At 38.5% G+C, this 24,045-nt stretch overlaps 1 long non-coding RNA gene across 1 annotated transcript in view; it reads left to right on the top strand.

Annotated features, from left to right (window-relative positions):
- The window catches only part of LOC129533122 (uncharacterized), a 38,340-nt gene extending 19,494 nt beyond the window's left edge, over nt 1-18,846 (top strand). The window contains exon 3 of the long non-coding RNA XR_010133236.1: nt 18,713-18,846. This is a non-coding gene — a long non-coding RNA (uncharacterized lncRNA). The remainder of the gene's footprint in view (nt 1-18,712) is intronic.
- Nucleotides 18,847-24,045: the final 5,199 nt, after the last annotated feature.

Here is a 24,045-nt window from a genome sequence, read left to right as displayed (position 1 = left end):
ATGGTATTTTGGTCTAGCAACCTGAGAGACTAAGACAACTGCTATTAGAAACATAACCTGTGTTTTATTGTTAGGGTGGAAGTCAAATGTGACCCTAGATATGAGAGACCACGATAACCCCAGCAAGAATTCATTGTGATGCACAAATACTGAACAGACTTCATTGACTTAGGAAATAAGCATCTACTGAGCTCATCTCTGTTCCAGTCCCTGAGCTGGATCTGGGCCACAGAGGTGGGGGAACAGGGCCCCAGTCCTAGAAACTGAGCTCATAATTCCCAACATTGTAGATGGCAGTGAGCATTCCTGGATAGAGCAGCTTGTTTCATGGTAAGTGGCCTAGATGAAGAGATTACTTTGTATTTATTATTAGAACTTAAATGGATCAAGCTTAAGATAAATCTCAAAAATACTTAGGTCCTCAGATTTGTAGTAACCTAAATGGAGTATAAATTCATATTTTGTGAATAACAGTTCTCAAGATTTCATGTTTTTATATAAGTTCTAATATTAAATATGCATAATTAGAAAAGTACTGTGCATTTTTATTCCAAACTATATCTGAATCCAGTTTATTTCTGGTGGTAGAATCAAGCACTGTTCCCTTATGAAAGGTAACTACACCACATGAGTTCCTCAATACGCCAGAAGGAAAATTCAGATAAACTAAACAAAAAATTCAGAAAACTGCAGTGAACGGATTTCACAGTTTAATGTATAGAATGGATCCAGAACCATTATCACATGATCCTGAATTATTATGTGAGGAAAATAATTAATCATTTTAGCCCATTATGTACCACCATCCTTTTTTACAGTACAGTTATCTCCCCAAAAGTGACTATAAAACCATACTGTGTCATTCCATATTTATTCTTCCTCATTTACTTCCATATCACATTCCTTCAGTTTACAAATAGAAAAATTATTTTCTGAAAGTCTTTGCACTGCCAGCTCCAGCTGAAAACTGGAAAACACACACACACACACACACACATACACACACAAAATATACTTCCTGTCTTTCATATTATCTGCAGCTAGAGGACTGAAAACAACAGTTTGCATTTTTGCTACAGATGCTTAAAGAAAGCTTTTTCTTCCACAGATTTCCTGGCTCAAACTCGCTGATACAACCAAAACTGTATTTTATCAGGAGGATCAAGATGCAGGGAGAAGTGCCCTGTTTTCTTCTGTCATTCATTCAACATGTATTTATTAGGTACAGTATAAAGAGCTGTGCTGGGTACATTAAAATACAGCAATGAATGACACACAAGCCTTAATGTTCCAATGAGAGGAAAAGGCAAGAAAACAGATTATGAATGAAAGGGACAGGAAAGGATCTACTGCCATAGGAACACAAGGGAGCAACGTCTGCTTTGGTATCGGGGTGGTCTTCACATAGGAAATGATGTCTAGGTTGCTGTTTGAAGGACAAGAAAGAATTATTCAGACACCTAGTGAAAGTATGTGAAGAGCACGGGCGGAGAGAGAATGAAATAGGAAATGAATGAAAGGTATAGGAACAAGGGCCACAACTCAAAAGTTCTTGGAATACGGGTTAACAACTTCTGACCTTGATTGAAGGCAATGAGGGGATGTGTTTGATAGACGAAAAAAAAAAAAAACCACATACTCTATTCTACTATGTTTGTGTGGTTGCCAATAACAGTGACTTTAAAGCAAATTACCTTTTCCTAAGCTGCACATGGCCAATGTATCTGGGATCCATTCTCTTTTTCTTGTTTTTCTTTCTCCTATTCTTCCTGAAGAGGGCATGAAGCATGACGCCACAATGATAGATGAATGAGCAAACAAGGAGTTCTTAAGAAATGCTTTCTGGTAGTGTTAATTAGGAACATAAACTATTATAATGCTTCTTTCATGATACCAATATAAAATTTCACGTCAAAAATCATTACATCCATGTACATATATAATATTGAAGGAAAGATGGACACGTGGGAATATGTGAGAAGAGTGAATAATAATTCAAGAAGCAAAATCCCAGAATGTACTGGAATTTTCAAGTATGTCATAGAAGACAAAGAGGCTGTTTTAGTTTTGGAAGGCATAGATATGATTTTTAGCATCAATGTAATAATATTGACTGATGACAAACAGAAAGCAGAGTTACTCAATTTTTATTTTGCTTTTATCTTCTATGTCAAGGAGAATAATTGATTGGGAAAGGTACAGCAAATATTGGAATGAGAGAATTGAAGGCCATGACAAATGGCCAGAACAACAGACAGCCTTGTTCTAAATGTGTTCAAGTTTCTGTCAGCCATTATTAGAGGCCTCTGAGAAACTGTGTAGAAAATAGGCACAGTGCTGGATGGTGAGGAAAGTAGGATATCTCAACTTTCAAAAAGGGAAAGGCAGCAGGTGCCCCAAACCATACATCAGGAGTTAACAACTCTGCCTGTGTGTCTCTGGCCCCACCCCGGTCTATGGAATCGTGAGCTTCAAGGCTGAAATGCAAGCATCTAGATTTCTTAAAACTTTTCACGGGTAATTCTGATGCAAAGCCAGAGCTGAAACTCTGCTGTAAATCTATAAGCTTGAAGTCAACTTCAGCCAAATTTTAGAACTTATTATTGTTTGTTGGAGACATCAGTTTGTGAGCATATAAAGAGGAAACATGATTGTTAAGAGTCAACATGAGTTTATGAATAGCAACCCATTCCAGACAAATTTTATTTTAATTTTAATTGTGAGGAGTTTGTATATTAGCATCTTCCAAACCTCTTACACAGAACACTAGTTCTATCAGACATTAATAGCTATTGTGAGAACAAAGTATACCATGTTAAATAACTTTGGGAGTTTCTGACTTTAACAAAATTAAACTGATTTATTTGTTAGGTATTCTTGGATTCTTTAATAAGATAATACGTATTGGCCTCTTGGATGGATTTAATATGGAGTTTTTCCCAGATGCTTTTTTTTTTTGAGACAGAGTCTGGCTCTTTACCCAGGCTGGAGTGCAGTGGCATGATCTTGACTCACTGCAACCTCTGCCTCCCAGATTCAAGCAATTCTCATGCCTCAGCCACCCAGATAGCTGGTATTACAGGCATGTGCCACCATGCCTGGATAATTTTTGTATTTTTAGTGGAGACGGGGTTTCACCATGTCGGCCAGGCTGGTCTCAAACTCCTGACCTCAAGTTATCTGCCCCACTCAGCCTCCCAAATTGCTGGGATTACACAGCACCTGGCCTACCCAGCCTCCTTCCTAGGACCAGTGTCTTTTGGAACATCTACTACAAAAAAGATTATTTTGGTTAAACCAATGCATTTGACAAAGCATTTCATGCAATTTTTGCAAGAAATATAGATAAATATTGGCTATTAGTTGTATATAGAGTTTATACTTTGTAGAATGACAGTACTATTTATGTAGGGTTGTATATATCATGCATATCAAGTTTTCAAAGTTTCAGAGTTGGAATATAGAGAGAAAAAGTAGGATGTTGAATGACAGGGTTATGATTTGAAATCACTGCATCTAAACAGAATAATGAGCAACATATAATTAGATGAAATCCAATAGTGAAAAACTATTGTACAAATCTCAGCCCATGAGAAAAAGAATCAGTTGTATTGACTATAAACTCAATATAAGTTAACAAAAAATGTAAACAAAGCATTAGTATACATTAAGAAAAACTGTTCATTAAAATAAGTTTATATTTTAAACTTATTTTAATGCTGATTATTACCAAAATCAGACCAGAAGTAATGTGTTTAACATTGCCACCCTTGAAAGTAGACATCATTTACCAAGAATTCACCTAGAGAGGAGCACACCAGAATGACTGGAATCTCAAATGCAGTAAACATGAAGAAGAGTTGCAAGAATGAAGATAAAAAAGAAATGAGTGGGTATTGCAAGTTCATGATAACTATGTTTAAATAAAAAGAGAAATGGATCCATTTGCCATTGGACATTTTTAATACTGATGAGTAGTTAATAAGTAGTATTTGCACTCAGCACAAGAAGAAATGGATAACAGTTAACCTGTCCAAAAATTTAGTAAGTTTCTTCTTCACTAAAAGTGTTTAAGCAAGGGCTGGTATACCACTTATCAAAAATGTTAGAAAATGTTGCACTATATTTTCTCAGTTTTCTCATCTGCAACAAGAAGAATTTGAACTATAAAATTATTTCCTTTCAGTAATATAATTTTGGTCCTATCAATGTTAATGAGGAATTTCTTTATCTGTGATCTGAACATCACAGTTTGCTATTTCCTTCATTCACAAGCCCTTATAAAATGCTTACTATACACCAGGTACTGTGATAATCACTGGGCATCATGAAAGAATAAGACATGCCTCCTGACCATGTAATTATAATCGAATCATTTTAAAAGAGTGATGAGAACTCAAAAGAAAGAGGGGTTTTTAATCGACATTTCATTGAAGACTCGATTATCGTAAATAGGTTAGAACGGCTTTTTAAAGAAGGCATTTGCACCAGACCTTTTATTAATCAATGTATGTTACTTGCTTTCTAAAACTTGACATAAAGTTGTTTTCTTACATCAATTAAGACTTAATACTTCATAAGCCTTGACACTTTAATTTCTACTATTTTTTGGCTAATATCTTTCATCTCTCTCTCCCGTTCTCTTCATGTTTACCTATTTGCCTTTGACAAACCTATTAGATTTGCCTTTTTTCCTCTCCCCTTTCCTATCACTAGCTTCACTAGATATTTGCCTGGATTCTTTTAACAGGCTCCTCACCACTTTTTCCCATTCCCAAGACAATACTTCCTTCCACTCCCCAGCTCCCACCCCCATGTCTCATCATAAACGGCCATCATGAATATCATGCCAGACTCATCCTTTTAAAGTTCTTTTATTCCCCTTTCAAGTCATTTGTGATTAATCTCTCTTTTCTATCAGATCAAATAAATCCCCCTTCTTGGGTTTCAGGTTTGATTATATTAGGTTACTCTTTATTTTTCACTCTCCCTCAATACCTATCTTCCAAGTCAGCTCTTTGCTGTCTCTTTCATGAACAATATTCACTCCAATTCACAAAATTTTGTTCCTATTCTCCTTACCTGGAATAGTTTATTCTCCATCCTTCCCCAGTTCTTCCTCACAAGATTCTAGCCACATTTTAAAATTTAGCTTAAATACTACCTCCTTCTCTAGACTCTCATGATGTGAAGCTCAATAATACATAGTTCACTAGTGAAATCTCACGTGATAGTTTCATATATATTAGTTATATCTTCCCTGAGTTATAAACTTCTTGAGAACAAGAGTATTTTCTGTATCCCCAGGAGAGTCCTATGCCCATAACAAGCATGAATAAATACTTCTTGGCTAATCGTTTTTATTTTGAGAACAACCACCACCAAATGAAAAAAAAAAATCTATCACATCTCATGCTTGACTAAAGAATGGACTAGTGGAGTAATTGTACAGGGTAACATCCTATAAGATGCATTAAATTATCACTGGGGTATCAGAGACATTTGTGAAGATATGACAAAGAGGAAATAATGAACTTAGTACAACTCTTCTCAGGAAGAATATTTTATGTCCTTGGAAGCAATGCTGATTAAACCCTCCACAGGGCATCCTTGTCCTTGGGACATGAGACGGGCCTACACTTCCTTCCAAGGTCTCAAAGTCAAGTGACCAGCCAGGCTACAGCAGTTAGAGAAGCCACCAGCAGTCCCCTCTGTCTTTCCACATATGCTCAGGGCTCAGCTTCTCTCTAAAGAAATGTTAAAAATTATTTTACAACTATCAGTTCCCAGGCACATGAACGTTTTAGCCTTCTCTGGGCATTCAAATGTCACCATCTTTTATTAATCAACTCCAGAGAGAACATGAAGTGAGGTTACCTCTTGCCTACCCTCAAACCTATCCCCATGTACAACTTATACAATGTGCTTGTCCATACAATTCATTGAAAAGAGTCCCCAGATATTTCTAGAAACTATGGTAGAGAGAAGAGAGGAGTTGTTGGCAGAGGATCCAGGCTGATGATGTGAACTCAAATCTAGTCTACTTGCACTGCCCTGGAGCATCTTAATTTTCTCATCTGCCATATGGGGTGTTTGTTAGCTCCAGAATGTGTATGGAAGGCCTTTGCAAACCTAAAGCACTTATTAATCTGTTTACAGGCAAAGTCAACAAGCATGGGCACTCTGTGGGTGGCCCTTTAGCTCTTGCTAAAAATTCCTTGTCAAAGGGACTGCTTTTGCTCTCTAGAAACTGAGGTATAATTGGATAATTTCTCTCCAATAAAGTACATTTTATGTGTTAATCACATTAGGTTGTTATAACCATTGTCTATTTTCAACTGTAATACCTCTAACTAAGAAATAATGGTGGTAGATTGACCAGTAGATAACCCTTCTTCATTATGAGTAACATCAGAGAGTATATCTTTCACACATTTTTGCTTTATTCAACAATTTTTTGGTATGAGTGACCTTAGTCTTTTAATGTTAGGCAGAATTAATTAAAGACACCGTTATTTAATGCTGCAACACGTTTTGCTTAAAAAAATGTATCACTCACCAGTTCATGTTTCATGAATACAATTATCTCTTTTTTGCAGTTGTCATTGTTCCATATTCTTTCTTTATGAGCCACTATTTTTTAAATATAAATTTTAACCTACTGTATAAATGTGAACAGCTGTTGGGCTTGTAGTCCAGAAAGGACTATTCACATCTTCCAGCCAAATTGCAAGTGTCATGACTGGAAAAGCTATTACTTTTGAGCTCATTATAGTGAAAAGAAAGAAGGTTTTACTCTTAGCAGATGTAAGTTTTGTAGATAAGCCAGGGTTTCATGGCTGGTTGAAATTGTGCAACAACAAACAATTTCAGTTCTATGACTCTCAGAATATTCCATCAACACATGCTGTTGTGGGCTTTTCTACTTCCATTTAGAGGTTTTTTAGTAGAAAAGTTAAGATTATAGATTTTGAAGTCAGGCAGAAATGAATTCAAATCCTGCCTTCACTTAATTACCTGCTGCGTGACTTTGGACATGTCTGTTAAAGGTCCCACGTTTCGGTTTTCCCACCTGTAAAATGGGAATAATAATTAGCCCATAGACCCTGTTTTGATAAAAAGACTACCAGAATGCCTGGCACATAGTAACTACTCAATAAATGTCCAATGATAGTGTTACTATTTTTAGCTTTTTGTAGGTACCTTCCCTAACTTCCAGTTTTCTTTCTGTAAATGATATGTTTCCATATGGCTCTATATGGGCTATGTTTAAAGCCCATGACAAACATTCCTTTTGGCACCATGTCCATCCTTGGACATCTCTTCTGGAAATCTAGTGTTGGGCCACAGTCAGCTGGAGCAAAGGCCATGGTATTTGGGGGGCTTAAAAAAGGACAATACTCAAAAGAAATTAGGAAAAGCTCTGCTAGGTATTCAGTCAAAAAGACAGCAGACCCAACCTATGTAGACCTTTCTCCTTATCTCTCAAAGAGTGATTTTATAATCTCTTAACAGTCTTCATTCATTTGTCCATATTGTAGGATGTGTCCAGTTTAGACATTTTGTTATTTATCTTGTCCAGTAATGTGAAGTGAAGATGAACACAGGCAAAGATTTAAACAATAAAAATAAGAATGCTTGGGTCTACCTGAATATTTTTCCAGAATGTCTGAAACAAATCAAGATATAATATGAGCACCACAGAAAACCTAAAATCACTCTCCAAATGGATGCTGAGGTTGGGTTTGCAGGCTTCCCTCACATGTGTTTCCTACTAACATTGCTAGTTACAAGGTGTGGGTTGTTAGGATAATGGAGGCAAAGGCTGAAAGTGTGCGATATGGAGAAAAGCATGGTCTATGTAAACCCTATCAGAATTTCCTCCTCAGAGCTGGGTTTGAGATGTGGATTGCCTGCTTCATGGTACCAATGGCATCAAGAGGCCTATAAAGTGTCCTAATATATCAGTCAGGCTTGTCTCAGTCATTTCTAGATTATTTTCTTACCCTAAGGAGAGCACAGTCAACAAAATGGACCTCAGAAACAGTAACAATTTCCACTGACAACTGGAGAGAGGGCTGAGGGAGGAAAATGGAACACGGGTGTTTATTGTTCACCCTGTGAACAGAGCCACAGACTGTATTTTTTAAGAAGACACATCAAAAGAAGCTCCATTGGCTGGACTTTGACTCATTCCTTGATTTGGTTTGTTCCTATACCACACTTTGGCACTCAACTTCTTTCCTGGCTCTCCTTCTTCTTGGACTTCTCTACATCTCCTTTTGTGATTCTGCTCCTCAGCATCGTCAGCGTCCTCCAAAGCCCAACATCTTCTTGTCACTGACTTTCAAAGATCTCATCTACCCTCACTACTTCAGACCTCACTCTCTCTAAAGCTTCTTTATATGTCCACATCTGCCCAGTGAGCAAGTCCACTTGGATATATTCCCTAAGCATGTAACTTTGGGTAGTAAAATTAAACATATTAAACATATCCATGTATTTTCAAACCTGACTCCTCCCACTTCTCTATTCCTGTTCTTCTAAAAATCCTTTCCAAAATCTGGGCATCTCTTGTTTCCTATCCTTTCTTCCTCAATCTCTCAATATTCCTGGAAGCACCATGAATTACCAGTTATTATTTTGTAATAATTATTTAACTTCTCTCTCCCTTATTTTTATCACCATTATTCTTGTCCAGACCTATGTCCATTCATGGTATGTGAAGCAGTTAGTTGTTTTTCACACACTTTCTGTGGCTCTGTTTTATTTCCCTCCAATCCCTCACAAACTATCCAATCTTTCCAGCTATCGATGTGTAATTTCACTGCTAAAAGTGCCATACAAATAAACCTTTGAAATATTCCATACACCTGACTCCATTCTTTAAGATTCAGTAGAGACTAGGTGGCCTTGGACTATGGCTTTCAACATTTTTTTACCAGCAGAATTTCATTTTGCTCTTTCATGGATGGCTCCTGCCCAAAGCACTGAAATAGAAAGGTCTAAGTGTATCAAAAAGAAAAATGCATGAAAACTCTAAATTGGAGGAGTCAAGTGACAGCTGTAGTCTTATCAAATTCAGCATCTGAATTTATCTGTTGCACTTCACTGAAAACAAAAATGCTGATTCACACTGATCAGAAGCTGCAAAAGGCATACATTTTATATTAGCTCTCTGATGTAGTTTGTATATTTGTCCCTTCCAAATCTCATGTTGAAATGTGACCCCAATGTTGGAAGTGGGGACAAATGGGAGGTGTTTGGGTCGTGGGGGGCAGATCCCTTATGAATGCATGGTGCCCTCCTTGCAGTAATGAAGGAGTTCTCACTCCATTAGCTGCCACAAGATCTGATTGTTAAAAAGAGCATGGCACCTCCCCTCTCTCTCTCTTTCTCCTCGTCTCACCATGTGACATGCCTACTCCCCCTTGGCCCTCTGCCATGAGTAAAAGCTTCTTAAGGCCTCATCAGAAGCCAAGCAGATACTGGTGCCATGCTAGTATGGCCTGCAGAGCCATGAGTCAAATAAACCTCTTTTCCTTATAGATTACCCAGCCTCAGCTATTCCTTTATAGCAATGCAAAGTAGACTACTACACTATCTTAGCAAGTTCATATCACTTTCAGAATACAGACAAAATAACAGCAGAAGTTATATCCTAGGCCTGAACTAAATTAGTAAATTGGTGTCACAAGAGAGAATATAGAAGTGACATTTATTGTGTTATAATGTGGCAAATACCAAATTTGGGTGTGTACTTTATGTTACAGGTTTTTGTAATGATTCAAATAGATTTTAAAATAAAATTCCATTCAGAATGTCTGAAGTGCTTGTACCCAAGAGTTTTATTAAACAGTGTTTGAAAACCATTCCTTTAGAGAACACTATTTTCTAACCTATTGTTCTTTTTTATCTCTAGCTAAGCAGGACCTTTCCCAACCATCTCCAATGTACCTTTTCAATCTTATCTCCACGAGTCCTCTGTCCACGCCCACATGCCTAAACAAAGGGCCATGCCCTGCTTCTCCTCCCTCCGTCCCTCAGAAAACATCAATTCCCACTAACTCCAAAACATCTTCCCTAACCACTCCAGTCCACGGTAATCTCTACCTCATCTAAATTCCTGCAGCGTTAGTCAATCACAACCCTCAGACAAATAATTCTATGTGCCTATCACTGGGCTACACAAATGTTAGGTAGCCAAGAAAGGAGGAAGGGAGGAAAAGAGTAAGGGAATCTTCTCTGTGAATCATTGAGAAGAAGAGGGTAGAGGATGAAGTCACAGTAAATGTGTTGACATGAGGGATGTTTTAGTGTAAGAATAATTGGGATTGGAAGAAGAGGGATGAACATGTGGCTGAGCTGCTAGGTTAGATTCCCCCATTCTAGCCCCCCATTTGGGACCTAACGACTCTATAAATGTGTCATTTATTATTAAAATTCTGATATACTAAAAAGTTACTGATCTATTAAAAAGAGAAAGAACGATTGTTTCATATTAATCCATAAATTGCTTTACTCCACCAAAGGATACTGAAATATTTTACTGAAAACACTACTGATGTATCTTAGTTTTGGTATGATAATTTTACATTTAATTTAAATGTAGATGTTAAGCTTTTTTATTGTCATATAGTATTATTTTGTCTGGACACAGAGCAGTAAGGATACTGCTTACAAATGCCTTCTTTTTTTTTTTTTTTTGAGACGGAGTCTCACCCTGTCACCCAGGCTGGAGTGCAATGGTGCAATCTGGGCTCACTGCAACCTCCGCCTCCCAGGTTCAAGTGATTCAAGTGATTCTCCTGCCTCAGCTGAGTAGCTGGGATTACAGGCACGCACACCATCATGCCCGGCTAATTTTTGTATTTTTAGTAGAGACGGGGTTTCACCATGTTGTTCAGGCTGCTCTCAACTCCTAACCTCGTGATCCGCCTGCCTCGGCCTTCCAAAGTGCTGGGATTACAGGCTAATAATGCCTTCTATGTGCTTTTCATATAATAATTCAAACAAATTGACATAGCAATCCTATAAGACAGATACTCTTAGGCCCATTGTACAGACTTAATTGAGGCTTAAGGACATCTAGTCACTCGTTCTAGATCATATAATAAATTATGGCAAAGTCAGCATTCAAAACCATGGGAACCTTGCAACTTCTGCATTGGAATCAGCTTGAGTATTTACTAAACTGCAGATTACTGAGCCCCACTATGGATTTACAAAAGAACCTCTGGGGAGTGAGTGTAGGAGTCTGTGTTTCTTAGCACTCCAGATCCTGTGGAGACACTTTAATGTTTAATAACCCCTCATTTAACTGACAATGAGTTCTAAAACATTGCCATGTTTAGAGGATGGTGGAAGTGGATATAACCATTACTGGTTCCTTAACTTGAGGAAGTCAAGGAATTTTGAGGCAAGGTGTTTAGGCAACTGCAACACAGAGGCTGAGTAGTAAAGTATGATGAGTTGCTTGAGTTTTGTAATTAGATTGTAGGTACAACCATCCAACTCTAAGTTTCCAGTAGAATGTTGCTGCTTTCTCAACTGTAAAATAAGGAAATTGCCTTGGATAATCTCTAAGTTTCCTCCCACACATTCCTTGATTTCATGATTCCTAGCTTCTTATCCTGATTTCCAACTTCTACTTTGCTAAATATCCGGGAGAATGGAAGGAAAAGGACTACGTATTGATGATCTTTTCTTATGTTATTCAACTTATTTAACAGCCTCCCTTAAATGCTTCACTAGGAACAAAACAGCCTCTCTTGCCTCCTTCAGTATTTATCAAATAGAGAAGAAAAGGAAAATGAGAAAAAAAGAAGATTAAAGAAGAAAAAATGACTAGCAAACAGAGGTTTTACCATCTGCTATATTTCATTTTGGTGCATTTATATTTCTGTTGCTAAGCTCAGAAGTCTTTGGGGAATGTGTATATTTTGGACAAATTTTATAATAAAGACTGTAAATAAATCCTAAATGCTGCTAGACCTGGAAGTAGATCATTAAACTTTTATAGAATCGACATAAGCTTGGGATCTGACAAATCTCATTTTAAATGCTGAATATAGCAGCTTCCCAGCAAAGCACAAAGCTGATAGTATACATTTAATCTCTATTAAGGTCTTGCAAACAATACATTTTTAAATAATATTTAAATTCATTGTCACCTTTTTTTGCAAACAAATTATTACCAGAATTTAAGGTATAGGATTTCAAATTTTGACATGATGCATAAATACAAAGAATATACAAATAACAGGATTCTCTGAATACAGCCAACGTAATAACAAAACTGAATTCCCAAGAGACACCTAGTGTTTCATTTGTGCAAACACCAGCAATCTAACTGGATGGCCAGACTGACACCTACCACACCCCTTCTCTTTCTCCCTTGGGCAATGAATGTTCATTCTTTTCCTAAAAGATCATCTCTTCCAATAAGTGTGCTCTTCTTTCTTTGTGTCCTGCCCTCAGTGACACCTCATCCTGTGAAAAATGACTTACAGGTTTTTCATCTTTTGAAACCATTATCACTGACCAGCAGTCCCTGTAGACAGAAGATGGATTGGATTACGAATCCCAACACTGCTGCAAAACCTATTACTAAAGGAGCCCACCTCACACTCCGCTTCCTTTTCCCACCCCAGCTGCTAAGCTCTTAGGCTGGTAAGACAAAAGCTTTGGAACTTGCATAGCGTACCACAGTCTACTTGGTGTGCAAGACTAAGCCACACTTCCAAGTTCTGCCCCAACCATTCTGCTTGGGAAATTGCCAGAGATGCTTCTTGCTCTAACCAGGCCTCTTTGCTATGGAGCTGGGTGTACCAAAATCAAGCATCTGTTGGGTTGATTTGGGTGGTCTTGTCCAGAAACACAAAGGTCTGGAGTCAGAAGTGAAGCAGTTAAAGCAGCCGAGGCATGTTTACTAAGCCATTTGAAGTTGATAGCCCACACGGCCTGGCTTTTTTTCTCTATCTTCGTAAACCGCAGTGAATTGATGGAATGACCCGGACTTGATCTTCAGGGCAATATGTCTGATGGCACCGCTGGATTGATAAATTGATTCAAAACTATTACCATGGTGAAAAAGCAATAAGGTCATAAAAATTGCATCAGCTGGCTAAGTAAATCCTGGCATTTCATGACAAGTAATGCAGAAGAATCGCAAGAGGATCTGGGCATGAGGCTGAATGAGTGAGGGAGAAATGACTTTGAAGAGCTCATCATCTCCGATCTATTCTTCCTGCCAGCGATTCATGCCTTCGCATAGTGCCACTTCATTATGGGGAAATAACTGTACACTTCTAGCATATTCCTGGCCTCCCTGGCGGCCCCTGGAGGACCCTTAGCTGGTTAATACCTCATCACGGGCTTCATTGAACACTTTAATCTGCACTTGTGTGATCAATAGAATCCTGGTGTAAATTAAAAGGACAATTTCATGTAATCAAGCCTGTTAATGCTCATTTTGAAAACCATTATTTGTGGAAGGCATTTAGAAGAAAATTACAAAGTGACAGGCTGATGCACTCTGAGATGATTTGAAAGCAGGCCTTTTTTGTGTGACTGTATACCTGCTTTGGGAGCAGGATAGGAGTGAGCATTAGTGAATGCATGGGGGGAAGGGAGGGGAAATGGAGCCAGGAAAGAAGAGAGGAGCAGCCCAGCAGGAATATGTGTATGCCCTGCCTGCTTGCTTGCCTTCATGCAGGGAAGAAGAAAATGAAATTTTCCAGTGTTCTATTTCTGTGGCAAATTCAATTACTGTGGGGACTTGTTCAAAGCGGTGTAACTTCCAAGAGGCAGAAATTGAAAACCTTGCAGCTAATGAAATGGCAAATGACTAGGAAGTTCAGATGGGGGCCGTCAGTCAGATCAAACACCTGAAGAAAAATAGCAGCTATCCCCAATGCCTTCTTCAAGCCACTCTCTCCTCTTCAGGAGAGAAGAGACCTCCTTCCCCCAACATTTTATCAAGCTGGAATAATATGCTAACAGTCACAAGCTTCCAAAGGCCCCTGTACTACAACACAGTGATGGTGCATGAAGCATGAAATGCAAAATAAAACCCACATGTTGTTTCTCTCCAATTCTGGGATGCATGTTGCCTATGACTATGTAATATTTAATTAGACGATTTGCCCACAAACATATTTTTTAAGTCTTTGGTAGCTTTTAAAGACTTTCAAAGTCTTTTAATAGCTATATGCACTCACAGACATAATATATGGCAGTATATGACTTGGAAAGATTTTTAAGAATGCTAAAATTGAGCCTCCACTCCTAAAGATTCTTTCCTATTGGTCTCAAGTGGGATCTGGACTTCATACTTTTGAGAAACTCTCCAGGTGATTCTAATTCCCAAGTACTTTATGAGAAGTACTGGACTGTCCCGTGAGCATAAATGCACTAAGTTTTGCCATGGGTACCAGTAACCATACATTCAATAGTTTTTTTTACATTATTGAACCTTGTATGCCAGTGATATGACCCAGGTAGCATTACATCCCAGCAATACCAGAGATATGAAATTACAAGACCCAAGAAAAAGTGACTTGTAGGAATGAAAAACTGAAATCTAATTGAAATCACTTACCTAGAGCCGGCCATTGCTGGGGCATCACTCATCCAGGCTCAAGAGTATGAAAATTCAATGTCTGTTCTATTCCTTCCTCCATGCTCATCAGAACATTCCAGAAAGGAAAACCATTTCCATTTGTCATGTGACAAGCATTTCCAGTCAACTCTTATTAAGCTGATATTGGCTTATTCAAAATAAGATGCACTTCAGATGACCATTCTCTGGGCAACTAAATTTCCTATAGCTCTTTATTAAAATTGTCAGATAATCTGAGCATAGTTTATTCAAAATATGCTTGCTTTTATTTGATTTTATCAATACTTGCATGTCAAATAAGCATTTTAATGCATTGAGCTATAAATAATGTTTCCCCTTCTCTCTCCAAAAATGACAAAATGCCATCCTCCCTTCCCTTGTTCTGATACACTGGGGCTGACTTGGTTCTTTCTGATTCCTTTTCAGGATGCTCCTCCACCCCTATCCTCACCCAGTCACTTTAAATCATGCTTAATTTGATCTCTTAGAGCTGGGTCAGGCTTAACATTTTCTTGCAAGAGCTAACTACATCCATGTGAATTTGATTTCTCTATGATTTATATTCAACCATTATTTGGGGCCTTAATATTATTTCAGATATATCCAGTATTTTTAATGACTTCTAAAAACATGAATCATTGAATGTGAGGTTTTTCTTCTTTGAACTTTTTATAAGTTAGATTCTGAAACTCTGACTTTATGAAATGTTCAATAAGACCTCAATATTCAGAGGAAGAGTATCTTCAAGTGCTTTGTTTATCCCCTAAACCTCAGGTGACACTCACTATGGCAGAGTGACTGGGTCTACTCCCGTCTTGTATTCCTTTTAGATCTAATGACTTGCGTAGGTAAGATGGCAGTAACTAAGCAGGAAAGTTGAATTTCTATCCTGAGGTCCACCTCACTTTCAAAATATCAGAATTTGCAAAAAGTTTCAAAGTGGATAATAAAGAGAATGAAGAAAACTAAATCCATCAATGAAATACGTAAGGCGGCTACTACATAAACCCCTTATTAAAGTGTCTGTCCAGGCTCCAGAGGCTCAACTAAGGTTTAAGATGTTTGGCGTTCAGGGGAAAAGAAAGTTGGGTCTTTTAGAAACCAGTAGTCGTGAATAAAGTTAAAACTTCACTTCTACGGCCGGGCGCGGTGGCTCACGCCTATAATCCCAGCACTTTGGGAGGCCGAGGCGGGAGGATCACAAGGTCAGGAGATCGAGAACATCTTGGCCAACATGGTGAAACCCCGTCTCTACTAAAAATACAAAAATTAGCCAGGCATGGTGGCAGGTGCCTTTACTCCCAGCTACTTGGGAGGATGAGTCAGGAGAATCGCTTGAACCCAGGAGGTGGAGGTTGCAGTGAGCCGAGATCGCGCCACTCATTGCATTCCAGCCTGGCGACAGAGCGAAACTCCGTCTCAAAAACAAACAAACAAACAAAACTTCACTGCTAGAAAGTGACAGGCTGACTAACACTTCTTTCAAAAACTAACTTAGTTTTTAAACTAAAAACAAAGTTATTGATTTAAAACTAGTTTTAAAATTTAGTTTTTTGGCAGATTTAGCACACACACAAAAGAAAAACCTTAAGCTAAATAAGCGTTAGCTGGGAAAGAGGAATTGAGATGACTGAGGATCTAAAACCATGTTTCTCAGCAGGTTTTTTAGAGCTGAAAAGAGAAGCTCTGAGGACCCAGGCACATGAATACCTCACAGGTTTTCTCTTTTAAAGTTAGCCACAAGGAAAAGGATGTGCTGGGAATTTTTGGTGCTGAAAACAATTGGATGGGTCTTAAGTGTGTAAAACAAAAAGAAATTGTAGGGGTCCGGAACTCCTCCTCCGGATCTAAAGAGAGAGAAGAACTATAGATAATGTTGTTTCAAAGAAAATTAGTTGTGCGAGAAAGAGATATTAAATGTTTCATTCCAAAAGCCTACATTAAAGAGTAGTGTCTCTAACACCGCCACCAGACAGTCTCATACGCTGTTTCTTCTTCCTGTAACAATCTTTGGCCACTACTCCCACTGCCACTCATCTCCAGCCTTCTCCTTCACAGCTCTTCTCAAACATAAAACTTCCTCCAGGAAACTGTCCTTTACAATCCCCTTCACGGATTCAGGAAGCTCACACGGCACCCCGTGCTTGCCTAGCATTACACTCATTCCACTGACTCCAATCCCAGTTGATTTGCCTCCTCATAGATTATAAATAGTGAGCGCTTGGACTGGCTCTGATTTACACCCCGTGGAGCCCAACACAGTGCCTGACACAAGGCAGGGGCTCTACAAATTTTTGTTGAATGAATGAAGTCTTCCAGAAGTCAGAATATGTACACAGGTCCAAGGTCTATACACCTACTTCCTAAGAGTTCTATGAGAGCATATTAAAGATTTAATGACAGCCAGAGGCAGTGGTGTGCACCTGTAGTCTCAGCTATTCAGAAGGTCAAGGCAGGAGGATTGCTTGAAGCGGGGAGTTTGAGGCTGTAATGCACTAAGACTGTATGTCTGTGAGTAGTCACTGCCCTCTAGCCTGGGCAAAATAATCAGATGATCCCATCTGTAATTTTTTTTAAAAAAGAGGATTTATTGACAGAAGACATTACTCCACTTAGATGTTTATATTCAATTTACTCTGTCTCAATTATTAATTATATATTATTTGTATATATTACTTGTATATGATACTTGTATATATTACTTGTATATGATAGGTCAAAAAAGGCTATTATGTAATTAAAGCATCTGTTTTTCATTTTAAAAACATCCGTAAGCCAGCCACAGTGGTTCACACCTATAATCCTAGCACTTTGGGAGACCGAGGCAAGTGGATCCCTTGAGCCCAGGTGTTTGAGACCAGCCTGGACAACATAAAGGAACCCATCTCTACCAAAAAAAAAAAAAAAAAAAAAAAAACCAAACTTAGCCAGACATGCTGGCGTGCGCCTATAGTCCCAGCCGCTCAGGAGGCTGAGGTGGGAGGATTGCTTGAGCCCAGGCGGTTGAGGCTGCTGTAAGCCATGATCACCCCTGCACTCCAGCCCTGCACAACACAGTGAGACCCCATCTCAAAAAAAAAAAAAAAAAAAAAAAAACTATGAGAAATTGAAATATGTGCCAGCGTTTACTCAATTTTTACACTGGAAAGCCTAAAAATTAGACCTCTCCTCTCAAGCACAAGGTCTCACCATTCATGGTCACAGTTACCCAAATTACCCAGAAGAAAATAATATCTTCCAGAGAATAAGCCTGGATGGGTCAACCCAAAACCACAAACTGATTTGAACTGATAGTTTTTTCCCCATCTTCTTGTAAGAGTCTTATTTAGGCATCAGATGCTTTAATATAGAAAATAATCAAGGTCCCATTTAGGTTTTTAAAATGTTTTGCTACAGTGAGATTAAAATAATGCCTCACTCATACGATTATGTCTTAATGCCAGGAGAGTTATTCTATACATTCCTGTTTACTCACAGAAAATTCATCAACATACATACTTTAAATACTTTGACAGCATAAAACTTAGAGAAAAGGGCTTTAGGAAATGATTTTTTTAATTTTAAAATTAAAAATTAATACACTGTGAAAAGCCCCAACTTACAAGCAAATTTTTTCCAAAGATACATTTTTATGTCAACAGTTAGAAATTCAGAATATATTTACCATAGGATATAGGAGTTAGGCCAAATTTATTAACTAATCTTATGCCTAAGATGCTATAGAAATTTTCCTGCCATACAAAACATGTTTCTATTAGAATATGTGTTCAGAACTTCATGACACTCTTGATTGGTTGATTCAACAGTTACTTACAACCCCTTTGTATCTTTCCACCATCTACCACAGACAGCGAAAAAACTAAATACTTGCTTTCCCTGCCTTCCTTTCAGCTAGAATATAGAATTTGTTAGGCTCTCCAGTGTAAAAATTGAGTGAACGTTACATGCCACCATGTGACATGGTTCCAGTCAATAACAGGTAAGCACAAGTCTAGTGGATCTTCTGAGAACTTTACTTCCTTATAACAGGAAGATGCGCAGGAGGAAAGCTTCCTCACTGCCACTTCTCCCTTCTTGTTTTGGATTCAGACACGATACCTGAAGCTATGATAACCTTCTTGTGACCAGGAGACAACAAGCAGAAGGCCAAAAATACCCAAGAATGGCAGAGCAGAAGGATGGAAGGAGCTGGGCTTCATTATAACATCGGAGAGTAGCCAGACCAACAACTCCAGCAACCAAATACCTCTGTCTTCTTTTTAAGTGTGTTATTAAATGACTGCATCACAATAATCAGTGTCAGGTTTTCTGTTATCCGTTACATGCAGCCAAAAGCATTCCTAAGTGAGACAAATGCCAACGTGAAACTCTAGAAATACATGGCTCCTACTGTAGTTGAATTGTGAGTTGCTCATTTCCTTCTGTCTGCTGGACAGTGGCTGTCAGGATTTCTGTTTTCAGAGCCTCCTTTCCATTTGTACCTTCAAATACAGTGGAGCGACAGGGCGAAAGGCAGGCCAAAAGCAGGAAATATTCACATGGGTCCCAAAGGAACTGAAATTAAAAATTTCAAGTACTGGAGATTTCTGCCAGTATAAAATACATGGGGACCCACACCACCCCAGAGACTCGCACATGAGACCCAGAGTAAGTTTTAAGACTTCTTCATTTTTTTTCTCACTTTGCAAAAAGTGATTCTCTCAACTCTCTATCCTAATTGTGTTTCTCACCTTTCTTAACCTAATACAAAACTAAATCCAGCCTGTTTTCTTGCCTTCTGGCCCTGAAGCAAGTGCACAGGTATTTTGAAGTTTACTGAGAAATATATCCTGCAGATACTGCAAGGAAGCAGATGGGGGAAAATGTTTCTCATTTAGTATAAAATAGTACAACCTCTCTGGAAAGCAATTAGGCAATATGTATCAAATTTCTTACAAATGTAAATATTATATGGCTAGAAATCTTATCAAGGTTGTCACTCAGAATGCTGTGCACCCTTGTAAAATGTTCAATAAACTTTGTAAAAATGTTAGTAATGTAAAACATTCAATAACATAAAAAAACTTCTTTGCAGCAATCATATTAATAAAAAGTTGGAAACAAGTTCTAATAATACGTGTCCAGTAGTAATCATATTCAAGGCAGCACACGATGTTCACTCTCTTACTATGAGGCCAACTCTAAGATGGCTCTCAACAATGCCTGGCATTCACATGCTTGGGTAATTGCCTCCCTTTGAGTGTGGGCTGGATTTAGTAAATAGATTGTGACAGAGGTGATGGGCTGTCACTTCCCAGATTAGGTTACAAAAAGGCTTTGCCTTCTGTCTTGGGTGCTCTTTCTCACTGTCTCTCACTGGTTCATTTACTCTGAGAGAAGCCGGCTGCCATGCTGTGAGCTGCCCTGTGGAGAGGCTCAAATGGCAAAGAAGTGAAGTCTCCAACCAACGACCAGTGAGGGCCAGAGGCCTGCCAACAGCCATGAGGATGAGCTCATATGGATCTTCCTGAAGTAGAGCCTTGATATGACTGCAGCCCTGGTGGATACCTCAAGATTCTAGGGCCAAGATCCTGAGCCAGAGGCACCCAGCTAAGCCCATCCAGGTTCCTGAACCACAGAAACTATGAGATAACAAGTGCTTGTCCTTGTAAGTCACTACATTTTATAATGATTAGTTACACAGCAATAGATAACAATTACACTTGTCATGTATAATAGGGGGACATTTGAAGCAACTTAAATGTCCAGCAGTGGACAAATACTTAAATTACAACGCATCAGTTGAATGAATATAAGGCAGCCATTAAAAATCATGTTTTGAAGATTTTTTGATGACAAAGAAATGATAATCACACAAATGAGGAAAAAGTTGAAGTACCTGATATCAATATTACCTTAATACCAGGAAATGTTTTCTTCTTTCCTTTTTTAATAGTTTTGAAATCTTCTAAAACTAGATGTGTTATAATAAGAGAAAGTGTCTTCCTTCATTTTTGTTACTTACACTTTTCCAAAAAAAGATGAAGATCTTTATAGAGAGAAATGGTGAACTTCTGTAAGCATCAGAAAAAAATAGGAGCTGGGACTGATGGTGTGGGTGAGGAACATGAGAGCCCTTTGGGGAAATAAGATGGAATTGTGGCTGACGACCCTACTACCACGTCCACCTCTCAATCTGTGGGAATCTGTTGTGAGGAAGGAAATGGAAGAAGAAATCGCTACCTAATTTCTTCTTCTTCTCTGTTTCTTAATCTCACTACCCCCAGGCTGTACCCTGCACACTGGAGTTGGATCACAGAGGGATAGAGAGCAAGGGTCTAAATGTAAATGGGATCAGCCACAAATTCTCAGATAAAATAGGCAGAGAGGAAAGGCAAGGGATATCAAAGGGCTCCCCAAGTGATTCTAATGCACAGCCAAGGTTGAGAACCACTACCTTAGCCACCCATCGCTTGCTCTTATGTGGCTATAATGAAAGGCTGAGACAAGAACATAGGTCTTTCGGGATAATCCACCCATGTATACTGCTGATCCTGCAAGTAAACAGAGGGGGGAAAAATTTTTCCCTTTTATTGTAAAATGGTATGACCTTTCTAGAAACCAATTAGGCCACATGGATCAAAACCCTTAAAAATATTAATATCATGCTGTTAAAAATCTGGCTGGGCTTTGGTCTAATGGTGCTCTCACCTCAGTGAACTGAGTGATATGGCATATCCTCTAAATTTAAAAAAAAAAAAAAAAGACAAAGGCTGAATTTGTAAAATTTCCTAGCTTCATCCCAAAACACAATACCACCTGATGTCACTTTTTAGCATTGTGCTTTTCTTCTGCCTCATTCAAAATCCTGATACATGTTGAGAGACTTAGGCCCTTTTTTTGTTTCTCTCATTATTTTCCTTTGGTTTGTTTTGCTGTGTTCCCTTAGCAGTATTTTAACCTTGACTAGACGGCTGCTAAGGGGCTGCCTGGAGTGACACCCAGTGGTGATAATGAGGCCTGACGGCAGCTCCTGGCTTCCCAAGGGCAGCTAACTCAAAGAGCCTTTCCCATGAATGTCTCCCTCAAAATTCTCTTTCAGAACTTTTTTCCACATTTCCTATAAGTGATGTTTTTATTCCCCAAAGGTACCCATTTTTAGGAATCTAAGCCAATTTTTCTGTTAAAGGATGTTTATTAAGTAGCTCTTGATCAATCATCTATTCTATAGAAGCTTCTAGAAAAAAACTATTGTTAGCAAATGGTCAAGAGTGTTCTTTAAATAAAATAACAGGGTGGGAAGCTTCTTTGACATGAAACAGCCTTATCAAATGTCTTCTATGCTGATACCCTGTCAACGGAAACCAGTCATTGCAGATGCTCCTTTACTTAGAAACTTTTACAAAGAGGAGCGTAACTACACGCCAAGGTGAACAATGTGCCAGCTGTTCCCACCACCAACAGCAGTGGCGACAGTCACTTGGTACTTCTGAACATCTTTAGGAACCTAACCTATTAATAAACAAACGAATTAACAGGATCCTAGAGAAAGAGCTCAAGCAAATCATGACAAAAAGCAAGTAGTCAAAGTTTCTATCTCTAAGTCCCTGGTAGTATTTTACAAAGGTCTTTCCCTCATTTCCAAACGTCCTTCCAGTGATCTTCACTGGCCCCCTCCTTACATGTGAAATCCACATTCAGCTTTCCAAATACTATCTCCATAGCGCCTCAACACATTCTGTTGTTTCTGGCCAGTGAGATAAATAAGTAATTTCAAATTGACCAAAAGAAGTTAAGTCATTGAGTATTGTCAGAAATCAGGAGGTAGAGTTGTCATAAATGAGAAAGCCCATGATCTTGAGGGGTAAATATCTGTAGCTTTCTGTAAGGCAAAATCATTTTTAAAAACAGAAACGATATTATTTGAAACTCCTGTATTAAGACTATTCCAACATGGAGTTGTGAGATCAAGTTTTGCCAGTCACTTGGTTATATACTTTAGCCATTTTTGTAATGCCACAAGGTCAGATCAAGGCTTAATGTTGTAGGAACCCCCCTCCACCCCCATGAAAAGAATCAGTAGAGAAATCAGCTTGCTATTGCCAGAACACAACATTAATTAAGACTAAACACCCACCTGAGAACAGAACACCCCCGGAAGTCAGCACACTCAAAGGGTGAGTGGCAGAAGCACTGGAGTCACCGTTGGATTTGAATCCCCATCCACCACCTACTAGGCAGCTGACCTTGAACTAGGTATTTAATCCTCCCAAGCCTCAACTCACATCCACAAAATGTGGATAATATTAGTTCCCACCTGATCCCATCTGGTTGTTGGGAGGACTAAGTGAGGTAACGTATGTAAACTGCCTAGTAATGCACTTCACGTGTAGTAACTGCTACTAATGTTAGCCACTAGAATTAAAAGAAAATCTAAGCTACTTAAATCTTTAAAGAAATGGATATGGAGCAAATGTCAACATTTTCCACTTAAGAATAACATTTTTTTCTAGGTTTGGGGAAATCTCCCTCTAATTTTATAGCAGAATGAGAATGAGGGAAAAAACTGCATATGATCAGAAAACAAAATAAATTATTTTCTCTCCAACTTAAAGAAAGAGCTACAGCCAGAAATGTGGTAGTTTTGACCTCCCCCTGAAAATATGTTCTATGGAGCAAGCTCTAAGAAGTGTATCCGAACAGAGAATGTCCCACTCATCAATGTCTACATCAGGACCTCTTATCAATGAGAACCGAAAGTCACAAGATTCCATTAGCCCGGAGCTATCAAGGTATTGATGAGGCTGTGGGAAGACTTGTCCTTTATTGTAAGCTGCCTAGACACGCTTTCCTGATGGGGAAAGGGGCCTGTGGTGTCCTCTGCATGCTTAAGTATCGTTAGAAATACACGGAAGGGGGAAGGATACCATTAAAGCAATTTTATCTTAGCCAAGGACTGCACCACATGTCTGAGATCAATATGACTCACAAGACATATAGGTGGTTGATAGAGAGTAAGTTATCTTTAGTAAATTAAGGTAAGAGGTGATGTGATTGGGGGTAGGGAGGAGGCACACTCTCTTTTGAAAGATTAAGCTAGAAACTTCCGCATGTAATTTGACACATCTCGGGAAAAAAAAAAAAATGTTTCCTGCAACCGAATCTAAAATAGGTTCCATTCCCTAGAGTTTCATTTGTTGTGTAGCCCAGCTGAATAGATGAGGGCTGCCACCTCTAAGTCTAATTTTAAAGACATTTTTTTAAAAAGAAACTATCTCCTAATAGATACTTATAAGCTGTACATCACTGGCTTCAAATGCCAACACATTGGTTATTACTCTAGCATCATTTTCCAAAGTATATAATGAAGTTACTTTATTTTACTATAAACCTGATCAAAAGTAGGTAGGAAAATCATATATATTAATATACAGTATCGCACA

The sequence above is a fragment of the Gorilla gorilla genome, chromosome 3 (genome assembly GCF_029281585.2).
Source record: "Gorilla gorilla gorilla isolate KB3781 chromosome 3, NHGRI_mGorGor1-v2.1_pri, whole genome shotgun sequence".
In the NCBI taxonomy this organism is placed as follows: domain Eukaryota; kingdom Metazoa; phylum Chordata; class Mammalia; order Primates; family Hominidae; genus Gorilla; species Gorilla gorilla.
The sequence above is the reverse complement of the archived record's forward strand: the minus strand, read 5'-3'. Positions and strand labels throughout refer to the sequence as shown.